Here is a 22,541-nt window from a genome sequence, read left to right on the forward strand (position 1 = left end):
TGAATAGACTCCTTTTCCCCCCTAGAGATTTGAATCTAAATTTCAGCACCTCCTTCTGAGCAGGTTATATAGACCAGTGGTTCCCAACGTGGGGTTGGGACCCCATAGGGGGTCACGAGACACTGATGTAGGGGTCATGTGATGCCTTCCAAAAAACAAAAAAAATACAATTATTTTAAATTTCATATTATTGATCGTTGTAAAAATATATAGAAAAATTGTTGCAACATTTTTCATAAAACCTTTTTTTTTCTTGACTTTGTTGCCACCGTAGATTACATAAAAAATGGACGTATTATCCGTGATGTCACCCATCTGTTCCAGGAGTGCTGTTTAGTTTTGAGGCCAATCGTCTGCAGGTGCCATATTGGAAATTCTGAACACAACCTAACTTCGTCCGAGGTGGACCTTTTGCCTTTTTGCTAACATGGTGCCCGTCTGTCAAATCAATTCAGACATGCCCTTATTTGGGCAAAACTCGTAAGTTTAATATCTTCAAAAATAACAAGTTCCAAAAAAAATCCACCCCAGGACGCTCAATGCACTATAGTTTTTAGCACTTCAGCATGGGCTTCATATTTTAAAACCAGAGGTTGCCGCTTGTTTGCCACATTACCCCTGAGGAAATGATGCTGCTTCTAGTCTTTTGTAATGACACATAAATATGTAGGTGTTTGGATTGGACGATTCTTTTTTTTGTGCAGCTGTGAGCAGCATTTAACCAACTCAAGACAACGGGGGTCGTGAGTACCTGGCACAGTTAATTTGGGGGTTGCAGGCAGAAAAGTTTGGGAACCCCAAACTGTGCATTTTTCCATGATAAACCTACCCTGCAACATACAATCCTGAAGCCCTGGCTTGAGCCTCAACATTTGGAATACCTATAAATCTCACTTTGTAATTAAGTCCTTGAGTGACAAAAGAAAGTAAATGCAGGTTTTGTGTAAGCTTTACTTCACTTTCTTACAGCACTTGAGCGATTTCATACCTTCGTTTAAGGTCGAGGGTGCAAAAGGATCACTTCACAGTTGAAGATTGGTTTGTTGCATCACAAAAGCCGAGGAAAGAAGTGAGGTTTCATGTATGACTCCGAGTGCAAGGTTTTTGTATATCACAGAATCAGACTTGGTTTGTATCGAACGCAACAGGCGGTGTAAAGAAATATAACATCAAAAGGAGAGGTGGCTGGCTTTCTTTTTCAGCACAGCTTCTGTACAAAGCAGAAACTGCAGTAACACTAGCAATCATATTTTTCGCCTTCTCCCTCATTAGTAGGTCAAAAACACACAATCCCTGCATGCTCGTCTTCCATTGCACAGAACTGTCGACACTGCTCATCCAAGAAGTAGCTTTGGCTCCTTCAAATTGAATTGGGATCATTAATATTCCACTCGGGCCCCTATGCACTCGGGTGGGGCTCTACACTGTGGAAGTGGAGAGTAAAGTATAATGTTTTGTCAGCATATGCGCTGGGCCCCGTCCATCTGTGTAATGGGGCCCCAAAGCAGCACTAATATCCTGCATCCCCTCCCTCACACTGCCCTGGAAACCACTACAGTGAAGGGTGCCACAGGGGGAGAGCAGGAGAAAAGGTTCCCTTTGCAGTGCTTGGTGCGTGGATTTTGTGTGTATCACATGTATATGTGTGTGTGTTTCTGATCTGTGCTCTTGTACATGTGCTAGCATGTGCTTGGGGTGTAATACACAAGTGCAAACATGCAAATCCTGGCCTTTTATGACCAAGCAGCTTATTCTGCAAGACCCTCTTTGCTACACTTTGACAGAGGTCACCTGTTTGGAGTCTGGGGACTGTTCCATCGTTCTTTCTCTTCCCTTTCCTATTACCCCATTAGCTTCTTTCCCCTGAGGCACCTTATCCTTACTGCCATCTGCTGGCATGGCATGCATACTGATTAATTAACAAACATCTAAAAACAGGCTGGGCCCTCATAAAACACTTATTATATAGGACATCCACAGGGCTGAGTGTCAGAAGTGTGTCACAGATTCCTTAAGTTTTTTGGCTTTGAGGGTCATCACACTCTCCTCGCTCTCTGCACTTGTCCCCAATATCATCGGGAGCAAAACTGAAAAAAGAAAGAGGCTTGGGATATGGTCCTTTAATAGGGGCCAAGAAAGGGGAATGAGTGAAGTGATGAGACTCAAGGAAAGGTTGAAGATTTGAGATCCAGCCAAGCATATTGTGTGTAGCAGCAATGTCAGATCCGTCAGACGTACAAGACGATTAGGGGAAAGTTACGAGCCTCAGGGGAGTTATTGACTAGGGGAATTTTATGGACAATGTAAAAGTGGCAAATTGGTTGGACCTACAAAAGGATCTTTGAATCATTGAATATATCTTATCTATGTGTGAGTGACTTCAATAACGATTGCAAATAAGTCAGCCGATGCACACAATTATAACCTCTTATACCCCCTGCTGCTCCTGGAGAATGAGATCAGGGTTAAGCACTATCTTTCCCTGGTACACAAACACAACGTGAGATAAAAAAAACCCTCCTTAATGTAAGATCAGAGGATCAGCGATGAGGAAGGATGATTTAATTGCAACTGATGTGTCCTAGGGCCGTAAAGGAAAGTGAAATAAGGGCGGGAAAAAAACAAAACAGGGTGGGTGTAGGAATTTAACAGGACTGCTAGCATCGTCCAGCACACACACACACACACACACACACACACACACACACACACACACACTCTAACCATTATCATGAAACATCTGTCCACACTGTTGACCCGCCTCAGCTTGGGTCAAATAAGGCCGATTACACCCATTGAGTGAGATGAATGGGAAGATACAGACTGTAGTGTGTGTGGGGGTTAACCTTGTCTGGTTTTATGTTTTGTGATACAATGTGTATCACAGGCTAGGGGGGCTGAAGCAGTATAATCCTGATGGTGACATTTCTGCCCCCACTGGGAGGAATCCTTGAGTGAGTTATAACTAAAGGGTTGTACTGTACATTAAGTCTGAGCTTCTGCTTTACTTAAATGTGGTTTGAAATAAAAATTGAAGTGTCAAGATTTTCAATCTTGGAAGAGTTTTGGTTTCATATTTATTCCAAGTTGTGCTGTTCTTCGTTGGCTTTGGTTAAACGAAGGAAAAAAAGTCCTTGTGTACATCTAAAGTAGCATAATGCACCAGTTGCGGTGCAGTCTAGAAACCCAATATCTACCCCCAAACGGGCCTACGTTTTTATGAATATCTTTAAACGGACAGAGGTTATAAGTGAAGTAATTAGAACTGGACAATATTAAAAAAACTGTTGGCACGATAACATTTTTCATATCAGTCATTATATCGACAATTGCCACGATAAATATCAAATCATTATTTCATTTAAATTTAAAGGCAGAATTTTGCCCCTTAGTAAAAGTTGAAGAAACCAAATGGTTTGTTAGCTTGTATCTGGATTTAGTTATCTGATAAGCTTCTTGAATCCCTAATTTTTGACAGTATGCACGGGAAGCAGTTATTTTTGGGAAATGAGATTTTTGTAAAGTTTTAGTTAAAGACTCAATGAACAGAGCACTATAAAGGAAGCCTTGGCCCATATAACCATCATCGCTTATGTGACTGACTACATATAGAAGTCGAAAAAATGCCTATTGTCTAGAAAAATGCCATTTGCTCACTACTTTGAAATATCAACACCTAGAAGAGCATTATGCAATAACTGCATCACATGTCTTTATTAACGACACCTCTCTTAATAGATGAAAGCTGCCAAGATGTTGCAGCTTTTATTAACACCTCAGAAGAAATCCAGAAATGCCTTTGGCATTTGCATTCTTGCTTTAATCATATCTGAAAGACTTATTATGGTTCCAACAGATATTACTCAAAGATTTTGAGTACACTTGCAGAGGTTCCCTGTGGGTCAGCTGTCTGGTACTCTGTATAGCTCATATCATAATCCCTGACTGTAGGGTTTGATCATCGGTTCCTGCTGTGCTGTTACATCTGTCTATACAGTAGCTAGTATGAAACGCTAAAACATTTACAGAGAGACCTAAGCTCTTGTCCAAGACTAAGTGTTCAAACACAGCAGAGTAGGAACTGAAGTGAATTGAATCCACTCAGCTGTGCTGTATGAGTTTATGTTGAGCTGTGTCTAGTGCAGCGCTGGCCCCCTTGATTATTTTCGCTTGAGTCTCACGGTATGTGAGCTGAAACCCCTCAGGCTCAAAGCTGTGCATTTGGAACTGTTCTGCTAAGTGACTGCAACAAGCTAAGTAGCAGTCTTGTCCATGCCTATGGACATTAAATGATTTAGCATAAACATGATAGTAAGTGTGTTGTCTGTGTGAATTTACATCAACTTTACAGCTACCCAAACACCCTGCAAACTGTGTACTGCAAACAGAATTCTAGGAATATCATGAAGTTTGTATTTCACCATGAGTTATTGTAGAAAGTAGATGTACTCCCTTTCTTTTGGCATTAATGTATGCATCACTTCTGACGTGCCCGAACAGTAGGATTTTGCAGATCTGCACTTTTCTTTATCAAGTGCTCTGGATTATTCAATGTAAACTGATGACTAAAGTCAAAGGGTATGAGACAGAAAAGAGCAAAGAGAAAAAGTTACAGCCTTCATAATATATTTAAAAGGCATCGCAAAAGGCCAATGGAGTAGATGCAAATTATCACTGAAAGTGACAGACCTTATGGGACCTGCTAGGTTGACTTCCACAGCTGTAGAACTACAAGTTTTATATAGATCTGCAATTTACGGTACAGCTTTTATCATTATTTTATGTTGGAAGAAATAATCAGCTAGAGGATGTGAAGACAGGGCCAGCTTCAACTTTAAACCCTCAAAGTAGAGCTTGGTTTTATTGAAAACGATGTTATCAAGATATGATTTTTCATATCAGTCCATATCGATAATTATCACAATACATATTAAAACATTATTTTATTTAAATTAAAGGGAGGTTTTTGGTCCCAAGTTAAAGTTGAATAAATCAGATGGTGTGTTAGCTTGTATCTGGATTATGTTCCCCGATAAGCTTCTTGAACCCCTCATCTTTGACGGTGCTAACAGGAAGCAGGGTTTTTTTTTTGTTTGAATATTCATATTTTTCTGAGGTTGAGATAATTTACATAATTTGATTTAAATTTACAACAAAGATATAACAAATTGTATTATGTGTATTAGTTTATTAGAGTATTGTTTTGAGTAGTGCACTGCCTTTTAGGATTACTAAGGGTTGCGGGTGGAGTAATATTGTTCCTCACAGTGCAGTGAATGCATCACAGTTATTCAGTGTTCAGCTTCATATTTTGAGTAAGAAAGTTGCTGCTTGGTTTACATTCTGCTCCATCCTTAAGGCTGATTTATACTTCTGCGTCGACTCGACGGTGTAGCCTACGCCGTAGGTCCGCGTAGCTCCCGTACCTACGCAGAGGCCTACGCACGTAGCTGACGTGCACCTCCTCCAAAATGTAACTACGCGTAGAGCCGACGCGGACCGCAAGCTCTGTGATTGGTCCGCTCGACGGCTTTGTCTTTCCCGCATTCACAACACTTCCGGGATCCCGGACATCGGCCACACATCGGCCGTGTATTTCATCTCCTCCTCTCTATTCTTCATGTAATCATGTCTGTATGATAAACAGCAACATGTATCAGCTGTAGATTAACAGAACACGCTCTGAATCGATGTGGAAAAGTAAACAGAGATCGTAGCAGGACCGGAAGCAGGCGACCGGCTATCAGAGAGACCGCACTGCCCTCAGGCGTTTCAGCTGAGAATTGCTGCGCGACACGGACACACCGACGCACAAGTGTGGGGCTCATGTCCGCGTCAGCCCCTGCTGCGTAGGGGTGACGCAGAAGTATAAATCAGCCTTTAAGCCTGCCTACCTTTCAACCTGCAACATGATTGGCTGTTCAATGCAGTCTTCCTCTTCTGTCTAATGTTGGGTGGCAACTAGCGTAGTGCACCCCTCCCTTTCCAGTGGTAGGGGGTGTAATTACAGGTTTAAATATATCAAATTTTTATTAAACGTTTGTTATAATTCTATTGAGAAAAATGATATCACGATAATTATTGTTATCGAATTATCGACCAGCCCTACCCACAAGTCATAGGTTTTTAAGCTCACACATACAGACACAAACACATTTGTACCATCCTCGTCTACAATATCCACATCAATATTTCATATTTGCCACTGTATTTATCCACTTCATTTATAATTTATGAATGCTATGTATTGTGTGTGTCACAGTGCACATGCAGAAGATTTTTCTGTTTATACGTCTTTTGTAAGTGTGCCATTTAGGTAATGTCACGGCAGGCCATAAGCTCCTCTGGCATCTCTAACGATGGTATACAGCCATCGACAAGCCTATTCTCTGAATAAACAAGTGCCCTCTCTTCTTAACACTCAACCCTTAATTATTCATATGGAGCTGAATAGGACATTGTTTATCAAGGCTCTGGCACCAGGGGACCTTGTGCTCCGGGCTGTACACCTACATTTGTGTGTGTGTGTGTGTGTGTGTGTGTGTGTGTGTGTGTGTGTGTGTGTGTGTGTGTGTGTGTGTGTGTGTGTATGTGTGTGTGTAGCATGAGAACGCAGTGAGGAGAGTGAACAAGATAGTGAACTATCCCATGCACAGCCAGCCAACATTCTAATTGTTAATTAAAATACCTTTGACAAACTAGCTTTAGCTGTCTGCTTGCTATTGATATGCTAATGAGGGTTGAAGAGGTAAACTGTGTTCCCACCAGAGGCTGAGAGAGAATGTGAAGCTGTCCACATGAATATTGTTGTCTATTAGAAAAATATATTTCAATAAAAAGATCTTCCTCCTCATGAGAGTTTTAGCGGTATTTCAGAACTAATTTCCCTCCATCTTTATTTTGATGACGCAGTACTTTTGTTACGTTTTGTCTGGCATATGCTATTCAAAACAAACACAACTTAATATGCATTTACTTTGCCAAGAATCTGGCTTTTCTGGCAGGGATTTTGTTGTATTATCTCTAATTGTTCATCCATGAGAGGGTGTCCGATGTGTGTCAGGAGGGAACTAACCATATTTTGTATGTGAGTACATCTAAGTAGTACTAAGTGCAGTTTTCACAGGTAAGTTTTCATTTAAAGAGGTAGGCCACTACACTCACATTGTGTGAGAAATAAAGTGTAGCCCTTCTAAACAACACTGTTTACCACAAATCTACATATGTTTAACCACTGTTAACACACCTTAGCATGGAAGATGCATTGGTCATAGGTGTACTCAAACTGGGGACAATGCATACAAAGTAACTGATCCAATACTAGATTATGCCTAGGGTGCAAACCCCATGATCTAGTAAAACCTGCTATATCCTCTGCAATATATACATTAACAAACAAAAAAAAACCAACTGACCGCCATCAGTCTATTGGAACGTATGTTAGCGCTAGGGGTGAAAAAGTACATGTATTCGTACCGAATGCGCGCCCATGAAGAGGTTGGCCTGGGTTTGATTCCAGCCTGCGGCCCCTTTTTCCACATGTCATTCCCCCAGTTCTATCTACTGTCCTCCCCTCTCTAATAAAAGGTGCAAAAGCCCCAAAAAATATTTAAAAAAGAAAAAAGAAAAGCACCACACACAGTGTTATCATATGCATGTTTGTGAGTGTCTACCAAAGCTCACGCTGCACCAACATACAGCGGAAGCAGCAGGACAGACAGGCTGCACCTACACCAAAAATGTTGGGAAAATTAAACATATTTTGTATTAATAACATGACTATTCTGGTACAGATATTTAACTCTTCTGTTGCGAATAGACCTCTGACATTTACTCACCATGCAGAAAGTCTGCTCGTATTCATCATTTGGAGGAGGTTCTGTTTGATTATATGTTTTATTCTATTATTATTTCAATTAAATACTTAAACACATTATATTTCATGTAAAGTAGAAGAAGAAAAAGGAAAGAAAATAAATCTTAGCAGGCCTGAAAGTCTGAACAGTCAATGCAGCACTTTAGACTGTGTGTAAAAGTTATTTAAGTTCCTACCAAAGGACAATACATTTTATTTGTAACTTTTTTTTCTCCCTGTACCATACCGAAAATGTACCGAACCGAAGCTTCAAAATTGTGTACCGAACCAAACCAAACCAAAATAATTGTGAACCGCTACACACCTCGTTGGTGAGCATGTCGGGGCTCATAAGAATCACTTGTTTGTTTATACTTTGTAAACGTTTGTCAGTGCTCACAATGCTTTTGAGACTCAAAGGTGATAGTCAGTTGCCACTCTGATGTCCTGAGCTGTTCCTTTTGTGTGATGATAACCAGTCCTGCGGCAGACCACATATGCGGCCAGCCTTCTCCCCTGCTGAGACGAGCCCCGAGTGCTTCACAGTCAGTCAGATCTGAAGCATATACTTTTCAATATACACAGCCAAAAATAAACTGGATGACTGTTTTGACCTAAGTGCCTGATTATAACGTTGAACAGTCTTTACTTACTCAAAACTCTGTGCAGTAATGTGGTTTCTCCCACACACTCACTCGTCTGCTTAAGCTAGCAACAGCTTCGGCTAACTAGCAACAGTTTACAACGTGGTAACTTGAACAACTTAACACGTCTTTCCCCCATTTCTTCTCACTCGCTATTCTTGCTTCTGTCCCAGAAAAGGTACGTGACTGGCTCGTCCTCCCTGACTGACACAAGTCTAAGACAAGCAGCAACCCTCGGTCTAAAAATGAGTCCAATGCCCACACACTTTAGGGCGGGTGAATTTTTTTCTAATGCGGCAATTTCAGAGATATTGAGATTACGAGTCTTCCAATGCTCGGCGCAGCTGACTTGCCTGACAGGCGGGAACACTGTAGCTGTAGTCTAGGAGGCTAAAAGCCTGCCTCTTTGCGTCACGATCGCTCGACTGCAGCACTATGGCTGCCGCCTACGATTGGCCTCAAAACAGCGCTTCAGAAACAGATGGGGGACATCATGGATACTACATCTATGACTTCTATGGCTACTCCACATATTTAAAGCATTCCTCACTGAATTAATGTGACAGTATGGTAAACATTATAATTAAGAACATATTCATTTTAACCATTTAATTACCCTGATAAAATGTAAAAGAAATGTACAATGAACACATTTTATCAAGGTATTACAAACGCAAGATAAGTAATTCAACACATATATTTTTATATCATTTAAAAATCAGTGTAATAAAAAAAAGTGTATATTCGTTATTTTTCAAACACTTGAAACCAACCCCCTAAAAAGCAATGATAATTAGCCCATCAAATATCACTTTTGTCAATTTGTTTTTATTGCGACTATTAAAAGAGAGGATAATTATTCATTGAAAAGTTAGTACTGAAACAATCAGAGAAAGAAAAATATTTCAGAGTTCCATTGTTTACAAAAGCTTTTGAACATTGAGACATTTGAAAATTTACAGAATTCAATAATTAATCCCCTTGTATGACACAGGCTGTGGCAGCAGCTACAGTCACTTACTGTATATATCTATATATAATCGTGTCCTCAGGGGCCATGTCTAATTTTGTAGTTTATAAATATGCATCAGTATTAATTTCAGCCTGTTTCATTGACTGTTGAAAACCCAAAGCTTGAAGTACCACCAAGCCACATGAGTCACTCAAACTGTCCTGAAATGTGTTAGAAATAACAAGAATGCTAAGCTCTAATAGGACCTTGTTTTTTCCTTTCTTTCTTTCTTTCTTTCTTTCTTTCTTTCTTTCTTTCTTTCTTTCTTTCTTTTCTGTTCTATTATTTTGTGCTAATGTCACAGCCAAAAATATGTGGCATTTCAAATTTAATAGCATGTCATCATGTTTTAGTGACTTAAAGGCCACATTAGTAATTACAAAGGAAATGGCAATGCTTTTATGCCACTGTTGTATCTTTATATTTAATGCACTGCAGAGTTTCATAATAATGGTCTCAAGTTAGACCAAATGAAGACTGTGGTCTTTGCAAGGCTGGCAAGGTGACATTTTTAGGGATGCACTGACTTGTTCATTAGAATTTGCAGTTTGTTTTTAACTTTTAAGAAATGTTTAATTATTCTACTTTACAAAGTCAAACTCTCAAATAAAAGAATGGTGATGGCAAAATCAGTGCAAATGATTATCAGTCAAATGTTCAACATTGCATGGGATGTTAAAATGTTTCCTGGGAAAACTGACTCTGCTGTATGCAGTTCATAAGTCTTTGTTTTTCTACTTATTTATGTTGAGAAAGTTGCCCAGATCATATATTAAACCCAACTCTAATTTCAGAGGTCTTAAAGGGATCTGATCTGTTTTTTTGTTTCATTCTGTTGTGTCATTGTTATGCGGCAACCTCCAACCGCGAGAATTGAATCCAATGCAGAAGTGTAAAAAACTACAGCTTCTCAAGTGTCCATTTGAGGCTGGCTCCAGAAACCACATACACACAAATTCACAAAAGCCGATTATTACAGCGGAAATAAACACGCTTACAGCCTGGTACAAAAAGAGTGTAGTCTGGATAGCTCATTTCTTGATCAGCACACACTGTACAGGGAGTGAATTTTTTCATAACGTGGCAATTTCAAAGTTAATAAGATTACAAGTTTTCCATTAAGAGAGGCACAGCTGACTTGATTGACAGGCAGGAACACTGTAGCTGTTGGCTATGAAGCTCAAAGCCTGCCTCTTTACCTCACACTTGCTTGACAGCAGTTAGGTTGAGTTCGGCATTTCCAATATGGATCCCGCCAATGATTGACTTCAAAGCAGCGCTTCAGAAACAGATGGGTGATGCCAAGGATTCTACGTCCATTTATTATACAGTCTATTGTGCACAATTTGTTTACCACATTAAAAGACATTGTGCTAGCTATTGAAGGGGAAGACTGAGCAGAAATGACAAACTCTACAGACATTACTGTATCAGCTGAAAAATGTGCGGTATATGTTGCTTAAAATTATGTCAGATCGAAATTCACAATATATCAGTGTCTGAGACATAGGCATATACAAAACAGCATCATTGTCAATGCATGGGTTGGTGTCTTTTAGAATTAGCTTGATTACAGAGCTGTACCGGTATGCAGTGGCTCATAGCCTAGCTTCCATCCTTGGTTCTCTGGCTGGCTTCTTAAGAAAGGGATGTATATATGTATATATATATATATATATATATATATATATATATCCATATATTGACAAGTACCTAGTCCAATTTGGAAAAAAAAAAAGAAAAAACTATCCCTTTAACTTCGATAAAGGACAAAGTAGACCTCTGTCCCTCTGTTTCTCTATCATCATTCTCACTTTCACTTCTTCTTTACCAAAATTCAACCTTCTTTACCCCTTCCCTCACCTTTCTATCTCATCACCTCATACTGCCCCCTGACTACCACCACCACCAACACTACATGATCCTGATCTGTGTGCTCCTTTCTCTGTCTCTAATCTCTTCTACCACCCTCTCCACCTCTCTTTCTCCCCAATTACAAAGCACTGTCAGAAGGGGTTGTCAGTAATGCTCTGAGGAGCGCAGGGCCTACAAGTAGACACAGGGCTGTTTGATCATTCTCTGCACATCCGCACAGAAAGCCACCCTGGATAAGCACACACTTTAAAGATAACGTCCTTGTATCATTTAAATGTTAATAGGCTTTCTATGGGCTCAAACCTACATTTATTATTGTGCAAATGAGCTAATTTCCCCATATCTGTGCTGTCGTTAGAGCTGGCATGTTTAGTTGTCTGAACATAATTAGAATTATTGTACAGTAAGGAAAAGAGAAGAGGATGGGGGAGAAAAGGAAAGAGAAGAGAGCTCATCATCTGTTCTATGTGGAGTGGGACAAGCCCTTTGCTGAAAGTTCCCTTTTGAGAAAGAATGAATAATTCTCACTTTCTTTTTATCCTACAGATTTATGGATCATCCTAATTTTCCGTCTGCAGTTCTTCAGTCCGAGGAGATTGCTGGCACATTTTTCTTCTGTGAGGGAGCCGCTCAGCTTTAAGTGTGGGTGGAGTAGTGAGAGAGAAAGGGATAGACAATGGCAAATAATGTGCCACGGTTATACAGTTGAGAGTAAAATCAATGTTGGACAAATCAATTTCAATATCAGGGATCTGCTGGAGCCCCTCAAGCCCTGATGCAGCAAACCCAAGACGGCTCTGATGTTTACCCCTCAGTGAGACAACACCGTGGGCGAGTGTGTGTTTGTGCACGCCTGTTAGTTAGAACTATAAATCAGAACATTTAGACGTCATTTAGAGGCAGTCAATGTTTCGTCACCCATCATGGATTTCTCCTGTCAGAGTATAATTTCCATATAGAAGCTGAGTAGCAATGGATGTCTGTTTACATTCAGTTTCTACAAACTGACAGCTATTTGTGAGGCATTAGTTACAGTGCGCCAATGGTTATTCTGCAGTGCCATTTAAGATGTCCTTTGAAAGCAGGAATTTCATGTAAAGGCATAGAAAATTGCTGCATTTCACATTCTTTGTTGACTAAGATTTCTCATCAAATATATTGACCAAGATTCCTTTACTGCATAATTTTTTTAAATAATCGCTTACATCTCCATAGCTCATCATGTTTGATCTACATTCATTTAAATTGAATCTGTAATCAATCAATCAGACTTTATTTGTAAAACGCCTTTCATACAATGATATTGTAAGACCAAATGCTGTACATTAAAATTACTAAAAAAAATTAATAATTAAAAATACAAAAAAATACAATAAGAAGACCCCTCATCCTAATCCCAGCCCCAATCCTGCAACCACCCCACAATCCATATGTAAGTTTAAGAACATGATATATGCAATAACAGTAACAATAATAATAATAATAATAATAATAATAATAATAATAATAATAATAATAATAAATGAAAAATAAGAAAAGGAGTTGACGAAAGAACTGAGAAAACTCTGTCATCTTAATGTGGAAACACTGGAGGTAAAATCAGATAATAAAAATCAAAACAGGAAATGAAACTCACCATAATAAAATAAATTATGAAGATAATAAAACACTAAAAGATTAAACTTGTAAACGAAAGTAAGATGCTACACTAAAAGTAATTACTGTAAAGTAAAACAGAATAAAATATTAAAGGTGACATATCATGCAAAATTGACTTTTTAATGGTTCTCTACCTGAAATATGTGTCCCTGGCATGTCTACAAACCCCCCGAGAATGAAAAAAATCCATTCTGCCCCTGTTTTGATTTCTCCACCTTTCTGTAAATGTGTGTGAAACGAGCAGTTTCAGACTTCCGTGTTTTTGTTACGTAACAACAATATCCGGTCTGTCACGGAGTCAGAGCTCAGAGCTTGTTCAGCCCATAGACTGTATAAAATAATACTGAATCCCTCCCCTTTTTTTCATTACCTGCACAGATGTGTGCTAACAAGGAGCTTAGGAGGGAGGTATTCTAGTTGTAGGCTGTCTTAATAAACACAAAGGTCGGTTTTACTCCCCACGTCTGCAGATTTGAAGATATAGTGGATGATTTTTATTTGTCATGGATAAGTGCTAGCGCTAATTAGCATAGCCACATAGCTATATGTTCATAGCTGTAGCTGTAGCTGTAGCTGTAGCTGTAGCTGTAGCTGTAGCTGTAGCTGTAGCTGTAGCTGTAGCTGTAGCTGTGTACCAAGACACACGTCGACATACTGACAAATAAAACAACAAGAAACACTAAATCTGTGACCAATCCTTCATAAAAGGTCCTGCTGCCTTTCTGGCAGAGATCGGTTTTACTCCCCACGTCTGCAGATTTGAAGATCCAGTGGATGATTTTATTTATCATGGATAAGTGCTAGCGCTAGTTAGCATAGCCACATAGCTACATGTTCGTAGCTGTGTACCAAGACACACGTCTACATACTGATAAATAAAACAACAAGAAACACTAAATCTATGACCAATCGTTCAGAAAGGTCCTGCTACAGGCGCCTCTCCGTCAGGATCAGATTCAGAGGGTTGAAGTAACGCGATCTCTGAGCAGCCGTGTATATTCAGCCAACATGTAAACATTAGATCAACGTGCTGGAGAGCCGAGGCACATCCACTTCCGGAGGGGGCGTGGTCAGAGGGAAAACAGAGTGTTCTGATGAGGAATGAAGAAGAGGACTTTTCAGGCATGCCAAAATCTGATTTCAAAGTGTTTTTTTGAGCATAAACTTTAAAGACATGTTTTGGGGACCTCTTAGACCAATATATATTGATGAAAAAAGCGTGATATGTCCCCTTTAAAATGCGGAGTGGTAATCTGTAAAAATACTAAAATAAAATAAAATCAATAACTAAATAAAAAAATGTAATAATCCAAACTAAATAAATAAAAAATAACTGAATAAATAATATCAATGTATTTAATAATTTAAAATAAGACACTTAATACTAGAAAAGATGTTTCAAATTAAGTAAAAACTTGAAAATAAACAAATAAAGTAAGATGGAATAAGTCTATTATAAGAATAAGACCCAGCAAGACTAAAAAGGTAGGTCTTGAGTTTGCTTTTAAAAATGTTTATGCTCTATGCAGCCCTCAGATCTTCAGGTAGGCTGTTCCACAGATGTGGGGCATAATGATAAAAAAGCTGCCTCACCGTGGGTCCTTGTTCTTACTTTTGGTAGGATTAAAAGTCCACTACCCGAAGCCTTGAGGGCTCTCAAAGGCTCATATGATAAAAGCAGATCTGATAAATGAGATCTGTAATAAAGATGTGAACTTTTGTAGGATCATTTTTAGGCCATTTTCAGCTCAGGTGAAGGGACAACCAAAGAAGAACAGAACACATTTTGAAAAGAGAGGGACATATCACATACGTAAAAGTCAATGTTAAATTGCCTTTGTTTTTAGCGCTTTCTCTAGTCTTTTGATCACTCAAAGCCTTTACATTACATTTTTCATTTATTGATTCACACCTGATTCATACACTGATGGGGTTAAGTGTCTTGCCCAAGGACACTTTGGCATGTGGACAGCGGGATTGAAATACAACTGACTCTACCACTGAGCCACTACCTGCCCCATAAGTACATGCTTTAAATCCTGAACTAAACCATCACCCTGATTAAAAATTCATAAATCTTATGATCAGATTGTTATCACTTTGCATGGGCCAAAAATAGAGTACAGTTTTAGAAAATGAAGTCAATGCTATGTATGAAACTATTTGCAAAGTCATCGTAATATTTAATATGAAAATCTACAAATTTCACTAACACTATCAGATATTTGTTTCAGATCTACCACTTCAACAGGCTGACAGAAGTGAGTGAGAAAGCGGCTTGATAAGCTACTCAAATTAGGTTTTCAGTACGCTTTAATAAAAGAACTCCATGTTTCACTTCTGTGAGAGGACAAACTTCAAGGATAGACTTTGAATTACTCAGAGAGAATCTTCAAACAAGATAAGTTTCATTCAGGATGTCATGGAAGTTAATGTCACCAGTCCAGTAAATGAGCACATGAATTCCCTGAGCCAAAGACAACTTAATATAAAACCAGTAGTAGTGAAAAAATTGAGAACTTTCATGATGTCAGGGTGAGATAAAACTCAAAATGAACATTTGGGTGGCGTAGCATCAACTGAGTTTCAACATCAATTCGAGCCGTTGAGTGCAGGGAGGGGGGGTGATCTGAAATAGGGACGGGCATTTCAAGCCAAAATACTATTTGATAATCATTGGCATCTATTCATTGATTATTCGACTAATCTGCCCTGCGCACACACACACCTGTCCAGTTAACAGTTCCTTTGTGTGGCAGCCGAGTTAACCAGCAGCACGACGAGGTGCTGCTAGTAGCGTGCACTGACAGCGTCTGTCTCGATCTTCATGCAAGTGTTTCTGTGATGCAGCAGCGTGGCATGTGTTTACATTTTGAAGCCATGCTCAGTCTCTGGAAATACATGTGTAGTGGCAGGAGATTCCAAAACGGAGCGAATTGCAGTGACTGTCGCTAGTGTTTGCTTCTTATTTTGCTATTTAATGCAGTTAGCATTCTTCTTCTCCTGTTACTGAATGCGGCTAGCCAGCAGCTTTAAGATGCTCTATAGCCACTGCCAGGCTGGAATACTATATTACAACCAGGCACTGGTAAAAACGATGAAAAATTGTACTATGAAATGAAAAAATATTCTTCTTAACTCTTTGATTTTTACTAACTGAACATATATGCAAACATTTGAAAATTATGCCCCATCCCTAATCTGAAAGCAAAGCTCTTTGGTGCACCATTGCTGCCAAATTCCATTAGTGCTTGGAGTAGATCTGCTGTTCCTTTGAATTAAAGGTGCCATTTAATAAATAAGAGGCAAATTAGAAGTTTCATAATTACCAATGTGTTCAGAGGATGGTATGTTGGCTGCATAAACATGCCATATATGCTTGATTGTTTAAGATTACACTGATTTGGTTGCACCAGTGCCTTTAAGGTTAGAAATAATACTACACATTCTTAACTTTCACAATAAACAATGTAAGGTACAGTTGGCTGCAGCCACAGGGTGATATCGGATTCTGCTGTTGAAGCTCACAATCCACAGAGATGTCAATCATTCCTCCCCTCAGTGACAGATGACCTCTATCATATTCTGCTTATTCTCTGTATCTGTTCGGCAGTTCTCTCTGCTGTTCTTTTTTGTCATCCCCTGTTAGAATGTCTCTAACCATCTTCCATTGTACCTGCATCCCTCTGTCTACCTTTCCATCATCTCTCTCTTATCCCCTGTCGTTCTTTCAAATTTATTTCATCCTGCTTTTTCAGCTCACCAGCTCGTTTCATATTTTCCTTTCACCCTATCGATCCTATCTATCCATCACTCCTGTCTTCCTAATCCTGTCAAACCTTTTGTTACATCTCGTCCTGTCCTCTGTTTCCTCTTCTCCGTGTTTGTAACTACCTGTGGCCCCACTCTATTCTGCAGCCTCTGTCAATGTTTAGTCCCATCACTTGTCATTGCATTTCATCTTGTTCTTGAAGTGCCAAGACAGGATCAAGCCCATTGAAAGCCATCTGTTAGCCGATCTGACTGCACTGACTCTGGCTGTAACACTGGCAGTGGCCACTGGCACTGGCACAGTCCAGTGTCTGGCTATGGTAGCACAACCAGTCAGCCAAACAGACAGCCAGCTTTCACACTCTGTTTATAAACAGTCAGATTGTTCATTTGCAGACAGCTGGCGATGATTTGTGATGAATTGTGATTTCATACAGACATGAGATTGCTGTATTAGCCATAAGCCATGACTCTGGTTCACATCTAGTCCTCGTTTTAAGTTACCTTCTGATGAACTCTGCCTCTTGTTTCTTCTCCCGGGAGGGCATTCCTCAACAACAAGTATAGCACACATACACAGTGTCCATTTTGCCTTTCTTTGCAATAGGGTTAACCAGGCAAAGTGGTGTGAAATTGCTTACTGCTTTGTGTTAATCCTTGTTTCCAGAGCCAGACCTGCAAGAATAACTTTCATTCATTCATAACACACTGGGCATGGAGCATGCAAATACGCTTGTAGCTACAAATAAAAAGCAAACAACTACAAAACACAAATCTGGCATACATTGTATGTTTAAGCACATTTAAAATAAAATCCAGCCAGCATTATTTCCCTTGCACACAGACATACAGCATGAACTAAGAGTATGAGCACTTAATGCACATTTATTTGGACAAGGGGTCGCTCACTTGAAGGTCATATCATGGGTGCACCATTCAAGAAAATGTCATTGGTCAAATGTCAAACTTACTTTAAATGGGCTCTTGACTCAAGTGTCACTCTTTGAGTGACTTTTATACAAATAGCCCAAGCCTCAACAGAGGGGCATAGAGTTGAAAATACATAGTCCTCATCCCTTTACCTGTTATGGGACGCTTGAGGAAGAGATGCTTCCAAATTGCCTTTTGTAGGGTATATGTTTTTTTGTTGAGTATATGTGTATGTGTGCTTCTCCACCTGAATCATTTGTAACATTTGTTCTGAACAGAGTTTTCTCCCCACTTTGGCCTTCGTAATTTGGGCATTTGGGAACACAGCAACTGTGGTTTACTTGGTAGAGTCTGTCATCTCTCAATCAATATTGAGGTGTGAACACAAAAAAAGGAGCGGAGAATGCAACAATATATCATTGTATTACCTGAATCAGGACAAAGCAAACAAGCCATTGGTGTGAAAATGTGAAAGGCATCAAATATTTAATACTACAAGTCATTATCAAAGATTTCAAATGTATAAAGAAGACAGTGTTGAAGTGTAGAGTCAGATCCAGCAGGGCAGGACAGTGTCATGTGTATGCGCATGTCTGAGTGTGTGGATCTCCCTCTGTTTGTGAACAGTGCCTCTCGTGCTTTCACAATGCTATTAAGGGGTGTGAAATCACACTCCACGACACCAATATTATGCCATTGCTGAGTTCAATTGTGAGTACTAAGGATTACTGATGGCCAAAGTCTGTTCCAGCGCTGTTGTGGATTTGTAATGTGTAAGAAGCTATGTCCATCATGTTCTACAAGTGCAGGGCAAAAGGCTTCACGAATGGACGCATGAGCAAACAACTTTGTGCAGCTGGTGCTGATGGGAGTTAAAGTGTCCTGTTACTCCAGATGTCTTCTGAGAAGTCTACCATTAAAATATTCAACCCTGTCAATGTGGCTTGTGGAGGTTACTGTGTTGCGTTCCACGGCACCCAAGTTTGTCGGGTTGGCGGGTGTTAATGTCAAGCCCTGCTTGTTAATGTATCTTGCCTCTTGTTTTGCCAGTATTTTGCTAATTAGCCCTCAAAAAGCAGCAGACTCAACAGTTGATATGGGAAGCACGTCTTTCACAACATACTTTGCAATCAGTCTGTTCTGTCCTTCATGGCTTACAGATTGCCAAGCTGGCAGTGATTTGAAATCAAGCCATGGCTGTTTGGATGGAGTTACTCCTCTTTGATCCTTCCTGCTAACATGATCTGCACCTGGTTTGCTGGGATTTGCAGCAGTAGGACTCTCAGGCAACTAGCTCAGTAGAATCGTGTTTTCTGGCTAGATGCTTCCTAGGATTAAAATTTCTAGTCTTATGGAAAAAGAGTTATTTCCTGTATATAGACCACATGATCATGTGCTATTGTGTGATTATTGCACATTATAGTATGTCTTCCAGGATGCTACTGTGCTGATGAAGGTGTAATCTCACTCAATACTTGCTTTCATTCAGTGACATGTAATCAAGGGGCGGCTGTGGCTCAGTGGGTTAGAGTCGGTTGATTATCAATCAGAAGGTTGGTGGTTCAATCCCAGCTCCTGCAGTGATGGTGAAGTGTCATTGAGCAAGACACTGAACCCCAAATTGCTCCTGCTATTATTCAGCGGTGTGCGATTGTGTTTGAATGAGACTAGCTAATACTGATATCATACTATACAGCAGCTTCTGCCATCAGTGAGTGAATGGGGGTGAATGAGAGACGGACTAGAAAAGTGGCATATAAGTACTAGTCCATTTACCATTTACCATTAAGAATCTGTAAAAACAATTGATATGAATCATATAGCATTAGCAGCAGCTCTAAACTTGGAAATTGTACCTTGAAAAAAGCAATGTCATATCTTTTCTCCTCTGTACGTACCTTCGCCATTGCTGTTGACAAAGTTGAAACCAGAAGTTTCACCCCTTCTTGATTCTAATTGGTCAGTGATCAAGAACTGGCATTGATCAGCGTGGTGGTGTTCCAAATGATGAGAGCACAGCGACAAAAATCAGCTGACACTGATGGTGCTGAGTTCTGAGAGCGCTGAATCACATTGAGGTTGAATAGAAAACCGACACTGACATGACTTCATCTAATCTCATCTTAATCCACCATGTTCATTGCACCTTGCAGAATTTAGCTAGTTACAGCGGCAAGGAAAAACGTCCTTTTAACATGCAGAAACCTTGAGCAGAACCAGACTCATGTTAGACAGCCATCTGCCTCAATCGAGTTGGGTTACCAAGTATATTTATTAGATTAATTGTACTTAACTTAATAAATAAATCTGGATTTAGAGAAATGTATTTCATGCAACAACTTGACATAATACAATTTAGTAGATTCAACACAACATATTTTTCAGTGTGGTAGTAGTAGTAGTAGTAGTAGTAGTAGTAGAACTAGTAGTAGTAGCTGTTGCCACTGGAGTCCCGAACGTCCATAGCATGCTGCAGTCTTGAACGGCAGCAGTGCACACGTTAACTTACAGTTACGTGTTACCTAGTAGCAAGTTGCTAAACCATGCTGCTTTTAACAAGATCAGTTATGTTTCAGAAAAGACCTCAAGGCAACACAATTTCGAATCGCCTCATAAAAAACATAAACAGACCACAAAAGCCACTGGTAACTTTTTCAAATCACTTGATTTGGCAATTTGCATTACTAAGTAGCTGCTTTGATAAAAAGCTTTGTATTGAATTGCTTTTAAGTGATGTTGGATTCACATCACAAAGGTTTATAATCTGTTTTTTGTATAAATGTTTGATTTGCAAATGATTGCTTTTAATTTCAGCTCATACAAATATAGATGGCTCATCTTAAAAGCTCACTGTGTGTCATTGGTGGGCTACAAAAGCTTCCAACAACCAATCAGTGCAATCAGCTCTTCTCATATCACTTTCTTCCAGGGTAAATTTCCACTGAGACGGAGTGAAACATTTCTCTCTATTATAATTTTGACATTTAAGCTGCAGTTGCTATCTAAATATAATTACTTTCAGTGTCTTAAATCTCTTTCAGTAACACCGCATACTTTCTCTATCAGCATACCTGGGTTCACATCCGTATGTGACACAGAGACCAATTTGGTGGAGGGAACAGGCTCACACATTCCATGTACAATAATATCTAATAACAAAATTTCACACAATATGCAGTGCTTCAGTGTGTTATTCTAAGAAAAACTGGGATTAACTGTCACAGGTGTTCTCACTGAAAAAAGAGCAAGTGTTTGTGTCTTGGTATAAAATAAATGTGAAAAAAAATCATCAGGACATTGTGGCAGCTATTATCAGTTCTCCCATTTTCCTTCAATCTGATTTATTCACCAGTTAATACATATGAAAAGGAACAGCAGTAGAAAAACTGAGTCCTCCTCTGGTTTAGGATCAAATTGACTTTTATTGAATCTGTTTATTCTCCAGGCTGAATTATGCTGTGAGTGGGTTTTGAGAAATAACATGGCCTTGGAGGTAGAAACTATATCTGTAAAAGGAGGGGAAAATGTAGCAGCTCTGAGTGTGTGTGTGTGTGCGTGTGTGTGTGTGTGTGTGTGTGTGTGTGTGTGTGTGTGTGTGTGTGTGTGTGTGTGTCAAGTCAAGTCTGCTTTTACAATACAACATAACTTGTGCATATCAAACAACTTTACAATATTAATATGTCTCAACATAACACATCTCAATCTTTCAAGCCAAAAGATTTCCATTGTTTGCAAATGGCCTTCCTGCTATGTTCCCTCATAAAGAACAGCCCTCAAACAGTCATGATCTGGTTAGCTCTACTAGGTAGGGCTGGACGATAATTACCATGATATTATTTTCTCAATATAAATATAACAAATCTACGATAAAAAATCGATATATTTAAACCTGTGATTACACCCCCCAACACTGGAAAGGGAGGGCGCGCTACTGTGCCTACACAGCAGGGGCTGACGAGGACTTGAGGTCCACATACTTGTGCGTTGATGTGTCCGAAACGCTCGAGGGCAGTGTAGTCTCTCTGATAGCCTGTTTCTGGCCCCGCTATGGTCTCTGTTTACTTTTCCACAGCGATTCAGAGCATGTTATGTTAATCTGCAGCTGATACATGTTACTGTTTATCATACAGACATGAGTACAGCGAAGAATAGAGAGCAGGAGATGAAATACACGGCCGATGAGCGGGGATCCCAGAAATGCTGGAAATACAATGCCGCCGAGCGGACCAATTACTGGGCTTGCTGTCCGAGTCGATTCTACGCCTAGTTACATTTTGGAGGAGGTGCACGTCAGCTGCGCGCGTAGGCCTCTGCTTAGGTATTTGAGCTCCATGGACCTCCAGCGATTCGACGCAGAAGTATAAATCAGTCTTAAGAGGTAGGCAGGCTTAAAGATGTTTGGAGCGGAATGTAAATACAGCTGAAACAAGTGACACTGAAGAACTTTCATTACTCTAACACTGTGTTAACTCTACGTTAGCTTTAAACTTTATACACTTAATTAAATATACTTTAAGGATGTGGGCAAAGGAAGAGCACTGACAACTTCTGCTGTGCATTTCAAACACTTTTAATGTCCACTGCAACCATAGTACAACTGAACACTGAATAACCGTGATGCACTCACTGCACCATGGGAAACAACATCATTCCCTTCGTAACCCTTAGTAATCCTAAAGGGGCTCTACTCTACTGAACTGATACACAGATCACAATTTGATATATCTTTGTTGTAAATTTAAAGGTCGAGTCTGCAGGTCTCTGTTGCCGTTTGTAAACATAAACATTTAAACTT

This window comes from Notolabrus celidotus, chromosome 7, assembly GCF_009762535.1.
Source record: "Notolabrus celidotus isolate fNotCel1 chromosome 7, fNotCel1.pri, whole genome shotgun sequence".
NCBI classification, from domain to species: domain Eukaryota; kingdom Metazoa; phylum Chordata; class Actinopteri; order Labriformes; family Labridae; genus Notolabrus; species Notolabrus celidotus.